This window comes from Chrysemys picta, chromosome 1 (assembly GCF_011386835.1).
Source record: "Chrysemys picta bellii isolate R12L10 chromosome 1, ASM1138683v2, whole genome shotgun sequence".
NCBI lineage: Eukaryota > Metazoa > Chordata > Testudines > Emydidae > Chrysemys > Chrysemys picta.
Window position 1 is genome coordinate 429,069 of NC_088791.1, and position 9,036 is coordinate 438,104.

Here is a 9,036-nt window from a genome sequence, read left to right on the forward strand (position 1 = left end):
CCCCCATAACACCACAATGTTTTTTTCCACACATTACAGACAGGTGCCTGAGGAGTGACTCATCCTGTTCTCTGCTGTAATTCAGTCATCTGTAACAGACCCCCACCGGGTCACTCTTAGTGAGAACATTAAACTATATGTATTCGAGAGCCCATGGTTTGGCTTATCAATAATCCTAAAGCAGGCAATGGTGTCTTTAATGTAGAATGTCACCTTCCCCAGCCCTTTTCCGCACTCTGCGCTTCCTATATAACCAGAGAGTTTAACATTCCACTCAGGAATTGTCCTTCCAGGTTTCAGCAATGCCAGTTACATCCAATTTCTTCTCAATGGTGAGAATGACTAGTTCTGCTTGCTTATTACCCTAGCTCCTAGCTTCGGTATATAAACAACTGACAAATGTATTCCTGTCACATTCTTTGCCACTTCAGTTCAATTTGTTCTTGACACTGAGTGCGAATTAAGCACCCTCCCTTGCATTCTTAGTTTAACTCCAGTATTTTCTGCTTTCTCTTGCACGTGGGACTGGAAGGATCTCCGAGGAGATCACGTGGAGCTTCCTCTTCAGCTCCATTCCTAGATCCCCGAAGTCTTCAATAATCTGTGTAGTTCCACCTGATGCCATCCCAGTGGTTCCACAGTGAATCACCAGTGGAAACTTGAGCTGGCTTCACAGTCAAGTCCAATCTTGCACTTACATCTTGTGTCTTCACTCCCGGGAGACAGCACCCAGTCCTGCTGTCCTTGCGTCCCGTGCTGAATTCTCTTTCCACCCTTCTTACTATGGAGTCATGATGGTGATTTTTGCCTTCAAGAGATGGGTGAAGAACGGCTCTTGGTAGCCGCTTGCTTCATACCCCAAGGACACCCATCAGGTACATTTCTTATAGCTTTCTGCTCAATTCCTCCGGAGGACAGTTCCTTGGTAGATGACTCACTGAGTATCTTCAGTGCTGCTTCGTCACAAGCCTCAGGGCCGGGCAAAGAGCCAAGTGGGCCTGGAGCAGGGCAGCAGGCAGAGAGCTGAGCAGGTCTGCAGTGGGGATGGGCCGGGGGCCAAGAAGGCCTGGAGGGGGAAAGCACAGGTGCCAAGCTGTCTGCCCACCTACGTCCTCATTTGGACCCATCTGCAGCAGCCTGGCGCAGCCCATGTATATTCAATAACGATAATGATCTCGTTCCATCCCAGCATGCACGGCACCATGCAGGGAGGGTATTGGTAAGAGGACTGGGTCTGGGGGGAGAGGGGAAGGGAGGGGTGTGTTGTGGGTCTGGTTCTATGTGAACAGCTTATAGAGGCTGGGCTGGGGGTCAGGATTCCCGGGCTCAGATCCCAGTTCTGCCACGTAGACTTGCCAGATGTCCGGTTTTTAACCAGAACATCTGGTCAAAAAGGGACCCTGGCGGCTCCAGGGCCGTTAAAGGTCCGGTCGGCAGCGCAGTGGGGCTATGGCAGGCTCCCTGGCTCCACACAGCTCCTGGAAACAGATGCCAGGTCCCTACAGCCCCATGGCGCATGGGTGGAGGCTCCATGTGCTGCCCCTGCCCCAAGTGGTCAGGAACTGTGACCAATGGGAGCTGTGGGGCGGTGCCTGTGGGCACGAGGGCAGCACGCGGAACCTCCCTGGCCGCCCATGCACCTAGGGGGCTGGGCACCTCAGTAAGCACCACCGGGAAACCCACACCCCAAACCCCCTCTCGCATCCCAACCCCCTGCCCCAGCCCAGAGTCCCCCTTCTGCACCCCAGACCCCTCATCCCCTGCCCCACCTTAGAGCCCACATCCCCAGCCAGAGCCCTGAACGCCCCCCCGCACCCCAGCCCTCTGCCCCAGCCCTAAGCCCCCTCCTACACCCCAGACCCCTCATCCCCTGCCCCACCTTAGAGCCCACATCCCCAGCCAGAGCCCTGAACGCCCCCCCGCACCCCAGCCCTCTGCCCCAGCCCTAAGCCCCCTCCTACACCCCAGACCCTTCATCCCTGCCCCACCCCAGAGCTCATAACCTCAGCTGGAGCCCTCATCCCCCCCACACCCCGACCTCCTGCCCCAGCCCAGAGCCCTCTCTCACACCCCGAACCCCTCATTGCTGGCTCCACCCAGAACCCCCCATACACACAGCCCGGAGCCCCCACCCCCGCCCCAGACAAGAGCCTCTCCCATACCCCAAACCCCTCATCCCCACCCCGACCCCAGAGCCCTCACCCCCCTCCCACACCCTAACCCTGTGCCCCAGCCCAGCGAAAGTGCATGTGGGGGAGAGTGAGTGATGGGGGGTGGGATGGAGCAAGCAGGAGCGGGGCCCTGGGGAAGGGGTGGGGAACGAGGCGGCGCCAGGGTATTCGGTTTTGTGCAATTAGAAAGTTGGCAACCCTACTGCCGGGCGCCCTTGGACAAGACACTGCTCTTCTCTGGGCCCATGTCCCCTCCCCCCTTTTGTCTGCCTTGTCTGTTGAGCTCTGTGGGCAGGGGCTGTCTCTCACTGCCCGTCTGCAGTGCTTGGGGCAGGGAGGCACCATTCCTAGCTCAAATCTCTAAGCCTGCGGTGATACAGAGGGTACTAGTGCAGGGCTGAGTCTGGCATGTGGACTCCTGTCCTGTGGCAGAGAGTTCCGCAGTCTACATCCAGCACCTGGGCGGGGTTTGTTCTGAGCGTGGCATGTAGCGGCTACGGGAGGGGTGGCTGCAGAGAGGAGAGTTCCAGGAGTCCCAAACCCTCACAAATGTCATAGCACTGACGTGTTTGTTTGTAGAGCCCAGGCCCAGCATGTCTATGACCAGCCCGTGCTGCTTACAATCGGTGTCCTAGGTCCCAGAACATGGCTGAGGAATGGCCTCTCTCAGCATGATGCTGGTGCCAGGGAATAAGGCCTTCCCATGAGGCCGAAGCAGTTGTCCATAGTCCCTAACAATTAGTCCCTCACCTACAGACAGGCTGCATGGGCAGGTGGGTTCCATTGGCACAGCATGTGCCAGCCTGGCCCGTAATACCTGGCCTCAGTTACACAGGCCTTTACCACCTGCCAGCCGAACTACAGCAATGCACATACTGGCATGAACCCGGCAGCCCTCGGAAACCTGCAGTTAGTGCCAAAGGCTGCAGCATCTCGCTTCAGCATCACGGGCTACGGTGGGCACGTCACATCTCTCCTCTGCTCCCTAGCCTGGCTTCCTATGGACCAGCACATCACGTTCTCGTTCCTTCTCTGCAATCATTTACAGGGCCTGGGCCTGGGATCACGCACTGGGACAGGATGGCTGTCATCAGCCCCCTGCCTTGGGTCCATGAGAGTCGTTCACTACATCATGATGCTCATCTGTGGAGGAGACAGGTCTCTCGGGGCTGGCCGAGGAGTGTGGAAGTAACAGCCTCCTTTTTCACCTGCCTTCACTAATAAAAGCAGAGAGCCCTTAGTGACCCAGCCCCCACGCACCACAAAGCATACCCCTCCCCCCTCATCAAAACAATTCACATTCCCTGCTCCCTGCGGGGAGAGGAACAGCTAAAGAACATAAGAACGGCTGTACTGGGTCAGACCAAAGGTCCATCCAGCCCAGTATCCTGTCTGTCGACAGTGGCCAATGCCAGGTGCCCCAGAGGGAGTGAAGCTAACAGGCAATGATCAAGTGATCTCTCTCCTGCCATCCATCTCCACCCTCTGACAGACAGAGGCTAGGGACACCATTCCTTACCCGTCCTGGCTAATAGCCATTAATGGACTTAACCACCATGAATTTATCCAGTTCTCTTTTATTCATATTCATCTAGATTCATATTCATCTAGTTCAAAGGCAGAAGGATCCCCTGTGCTCACCTGGTGCAGGGCAGAGACCCTCCCGCAGTGAGTCCAGCCGCCAGCCCATCGCTGCTGGCTGAGTGACTTGTAGACAGATGGCCAATCCTGATTTAAAGATGCCACATGACAGCAAATCCATCGTGTCCCAGGTCAGTTAACTCCTCTCGCTGTAAAGAAAAATTGCATATTATTTCTACCAGACTGTGTTTCACGGCAGGGTCCAGCCACTGGATCTTGTGCTGCCTTTGTCTGCTGTACTGAAGAGCCCTCTGCTATCAGACAGCTTCTCCCCTGCGTAGGTACTAATCGGCTGTGATCAAGTCACCTCTTACCCATCTCTTTGACAAGCTAAACAGACTGAGGTGCTTTCTGGGAGGCAGATTTTCCAGACTCATCTTGTTCTTGTAACTCTTTTCTGGATCTTCTCCAGTTTATCAACATCCTTTTTGAAGTGGGGACACCAGCTCAGCACACAGGCTGCAGTGATGCCACATACAGCGATACTCACACCTTTCCGCTCCTAGGCAGTAGGATCCTGCTTGTACAGACAAGGATCACCTCTGCTCTCTTAGCCACGGATCACACGGTGAGCACATGCTCAGTTGGTTTCCACCTGGAAAGGCCTTTTCACATGGGTGGAGTTGGGGGAAATGGGGGGCGTCCCCCCCAAACTGCAAGCCTCAGGCAGACAGCCTGAGTGTGCAATGTAATGAGTTCTGCAGAGGAGACGGGAGGAGGCCCCTCAGGCAGGGAGTCAGAATTTTGTTTATAAACAGAGGGATTAACGGGTGATTCAGATAAGAAAGGGCTGTTAGGATGTTTCCTAAAGTTACATGATCTGTTCCAAGCTTGGTAAAGTGCAAAAAAGAAGTAGCCTAAATGATAGAACGTAATTGTAGATTTTTCTACAATAGTTTCAATTGTATTCAAGAGGTAGTAACAAAGTTACTAATATCTTTCTTTGAGAAGATAGCTGATTTATTAGACAAAAGAAATGCAGTATATCTAATTTACCTGGATTTCAGTACAGCATTTGATACAGTTCTACATGAGAAATTACTAGTTAAATTGGAGAAGATGGGGATTAATGAGTGAATTGAAAGGTGGATAAGGATCTGGTTAAAGGGTAGACCACAACCCGTCACCCTGAAAGGTAAACTGTCAGGCTGGAGGGAGGCTACCAGTGGAGTTCCTCAGGGATCAGTCTTGGGACCAATCTTATTTAACATTTCCATTCATGAGCTTGGCATACAAAGTGGGAGTGTGATAATAAAATTTGCAGATGACACAAAGTTGGGAGGTATTGCCAATACGGAGAAGGCTCAGAATATCATGCAAGAAGATCTGGATGACCTTGTAAACCGGAGTAATAGAAATAGGATGATATTTAATAGTGCAAAGTGCATGGTCATGGATTTAGGGACTAACAACAAGAATTTTTGCTATAAGATGGGGATTTATCAGTTGGAAGTGACAGAGGAGAATAAAGACCGGGGCATATTGATTGATCACAGGATGACTATGAGACATCAATGTGATGTGGCTGTGAAAAAGGCTAATGCAATCCAGGGTGCATCAGGTGAGGTATTTCCATTAGACACAGGGATGTGTTAGAACCATTAAACAAGGCACTGGTGAGACCTCATCTGGAATACTGTGAGCAATTCTAGTCTCCCATGTTTAAGAAAGACTCATTCAAACTGGAACAGATGCAGAGAAGGCTACTATGATGATCCAAGGAATATAGAACCTACCTTGAGGAGACTCAAAGAGCTTGGCTTGCTTAGCCTGACCAAATGAAGGCTGAGAGGAGCTCTGATTGCTCTGTATAAATACACGAGAGGGATAAATACCAGGTAGGGAGAGGAGTTATTTAAGTTAAGCACTAATGTGGACCCCACAACAAATGGTTATAAAATGGCCATCAATAAGTTTAGGGTTGAAATTAGAGGAAGGTTTCTAACCATCAGAGGAGTGAAGTTCTAGAGCAGCCTCCCAAGGGGAGCAGTGGGGGCAAAAAAACATAACTGGCTTCAAGACTGACCTTGATAAGTTTATGGAGGGGATGGTGTGACAGGACTGCCTGCAATGGCATGTGGCCCAACAGCGACTGCCTGTAGTAAAAATCCTGAACGGCCAGAGACAGGACACTAGATGGGGAGGGCTCTGAGTTACTACAGAGAATTCTTTCCCAGGTGTTTGGCTGAGGGGGTCTTACCCACATGCTCAGAGTCTAACTGGTCACCATATTTGGGGTCAGGAAGGAATTTTCCCCTATATCAGATTGGTAGAGACCCTGGGGATTTTTGCCTTCCTCTGCAGCATGGGGCACGGGTCTCTTGCTGGTCTAAGCTAGTGTCAGTGGTGGGTTCTTTGTAACTTGAACTCTTTAAACCATGATTTGAGGGCTTCAGTGACTCAGCCAGAGGTTAGGGGTCTGTTACAGGAGGGATGGGTGAGGTTCTGTGGCCTGCGACGTGCAGGAGGTCAGACTAGATGATCATGATGGTCCCTTCTGACTTTAGGAAGAGTATCTGAGTAAGAAGATGCATTACAATTTTAAACCTAACCAGTGTCCCATAAGTGACTTGCCACAAGATATCAGAACATGTTAGTATTAGAGATGAGTGGGTCTAATATTTATTTAATTTTCTTTCTTGATATAGGAATTAGATACAATGCTCCTGTTGATAATTTCTATGTTATCTGCAAAACAAAACAAAACAAAAACAAAACCTAGAGTTTTCAGGTGCCTAAGTAGCCCCTGGAATCACGGTTATAATTGCCCCCCACACCCTAAAAATGTCTGAAATGGCACCTCTGTGGCTGCCACCCCCACCCACCCACCCCCCGCTTGGCCCCATTGGCCTGAGTGGAGCTGCACCCCCAAAATAGAGAAGTCAAACTACACCTATGGTTTTTCAGAGTCTCTGTTTTCCAAAGTACTGTCCCCCATCCTGTAACTGTGACCTATACTCTGGGCTCCCAGCGGTGTCCCCTTCCAGTTAGCTGTAGTGGTTCAGCTGGGCACCGAGTGTGCAATCCACCTGACACCGTGTTACTGACTTGTCCCATCCTTATTTATCACACAGCCCATTTGTGGGTCATCTGCAAACTTTACCACAAAGGATTTTACATTTCCTACACCGCATTAGTAAAGGCTCTGACTAGCATTGGGCTAAGAATAGATGCCTGCGGGATCCCACTAGAAATACCTCCAATGGCTGAGAAGTCCTCACTTACAATCATTTTTTGAGATCTATCAGCCAATTCATAATCTGTTTAATGTAGGCTGCACTGATTTTGTATAGTGCTAAATTTAAGCAGAATATCATGTGATACTAAATCAATATTACATCATTATCCTTTTCAACCAAACTTGTAAGCTCGTAAAAAAACCACTGTCAGATTGGTTTGACAAGACCTATTTTCCATTAACTGATGTTTGCTTGGCACTAACTATGCTGCCATCCTTTAATTCTTTATTGATTACATCCAACGTCAGTCTTTCCATGATTTTACCCTGGATCAATGTCAAGTGGGCTGTTGTTACCAAGGTCATTTCATTTACCGTTTTTAAATATTGACATTTTTCCCCAAGTCTTCTGGGACAGTCCCAGTGTTCCAATAGTTGTTAAGAATCAACAATGGCTCAGCGAGCGCCTCGGCAATTTCTTTTAAAATGCTTGTATGCAAGTCACCAGGAGCACAGACCTAGAAAGGGTTAGTGTAATAGGTCCTTGCCAGGGCTCGACCCTTCCGGCAGGAGGGGAGCCACACCGACTCATTACAGTTAGCTTTAGCACTTGCTGTTTAACAGAGTTAGTTAGAATTGAAGGTATTTCATGTCTACGGTAAGCTGGGAATTTGTCTTAGAGTTTCTTCCCAAATGCAGAAGAGGATTATTTATTGAGCACGTTTGCCTTTTCTGCATCAGGACGGACCAGTTTACTGGGCTGCTCTAATTTCAGCCCTAGACCATGGCTGGCATTTTGTTTGCTCCCAGTTTATTTTTAAAAATCCTTATTGTCCGTGCTAGTTACATTGCTCAGTGCATGGGAGGTGTTTAGATGCTGGTGAGGGGCACAAGCTAAGCACCTAAGCCTGGCGAGATTCTTGTGGGTGGTTCCATATGTTTCATGCTGGGGCATGAAGGAGCCATGTGGAGCATCCCAGCCCAGGGCTTAACCCCATTTATTATTATTTAAAAGGAGGAAATTTCATTGCTCTGAGGTAAAAAGGTCTAACCAGAGAGCAACACTAACACAGCTGGGCAGTGAACCAGGGAGCTGGCCATGTGCCTTCTGGGGCAGGGGAGGGGGCTCAGGGAGGAGGCGCTTACCCCTCACAGTCAGTGTGGCCCCAATGCAGCGCTAGGGCGGGGGCGCTGGGATGCCGGCAGTAGGGTGAGGGTGCAGCAGGGGTGCCCTCCCCTGACAGTGCAGCACTGGGGCCTGCTGTACTACAGGGACCAGGGGAGGGGGCTCAGCTCTGCTTTGGGTTCCTGCAGGGAGGCGACTATGGAAATTTCCCACATCCTGGTTATTTTGCCCCCTTTGCTCACAGGAGTCCTGGGGGGTGGGGGGAAGGCGTTGCACCTTGTGGGTCCAATAACCCCCTGTGAGCACCGAGGGGTGGGGCTGACCCTCCGTCCTCAACCCCTGCCTGGCGGGTCACAGAGCTGTGAGCTAAGCACCTAAGCCTCCCCACCCCCCTTCCCAGCATTTCAGGTCTGATTGGCTTGGGCAGCTCCCCGCTCAGTGGGCTGGTGTCTGAGTATTATTCCTAGGTGCTTAATTCTCCCCCAGAATTGGATGCCTAACCCGGGGCTGTGAGTCCCACCAGGCAGCCCCACACCTACCTGTGAGGCGTTGCACTACCCAGGTGACGGTCCCCTTTGTGGATCCAGCCCCAAGGTTTGGGGCAGTGAAACATGCTACTGCTCAGCCTGGCCAAGAGTGTGGAGTCACTTGTAACAACAGACTCACAGGCCAATAGCCCAGCCCAGCAGAATAGTTCTTGCTGTCTCATGCAGAGCTCCCAAGGGAAATTACGTGTTTGGCAAGTGGGTCCCGTTTCCTGCAGGGGGCGCTGCCTGTGGGGGAGGTAAGGCAGGTCTTGGGTATGCCCAGGCTGCGAGAAGTGTGCCCTGAATTACTCCAACACTTTCCAGCACAGCTGTGTCTCCCGACAACGCTCAGCCTATTACTGACGGATGTATTCATTCCAAGGCTTAGAGGCA